The sequence below is a fragment of the Cariama cristata genome, unplaced genomic scaffold (assembly GCF_000690535.1).
Source record: "Cariama cristata isolate BGI_N322 unplaced genomic scaffold, ASM69053v1 scaffold36438, whole genome shotgun sequence".
Taxonomy (NCBI): Eukaryota; Metazoa; Chordata; class Aves; order Cariamiformes; family Cariamidae; genus Cariama; species Cariama cristata.
Genome location: NW_009633485.1, coordinates 4,027 through 4,238, shown reverse-complemented (window position 1 = coordinate 4,238; position 212 = coordinate 4,027).

Here is a 212-nt window from a genome sequence, read left to right as displayed (position 1 = left end):
AGGAGGTGCTTGTTGTTAGGGGCTTTGTGAACAGCTTTCGTGTTTCCCCTGTTTGCAAGTCATATGGTAGTAGGGTAGCTGGCTGCTCTTTTTTAATCCGCTTGTTGTTGCGTTTTTCCTTCACTGGGGTGGGTCTGTGGTACTGTGGGGTGGGGTGGTACTGTGTTGAGAGTAAGTGGGGCTGGCAAGACTTGGGGGGGAAAGGCACTGTG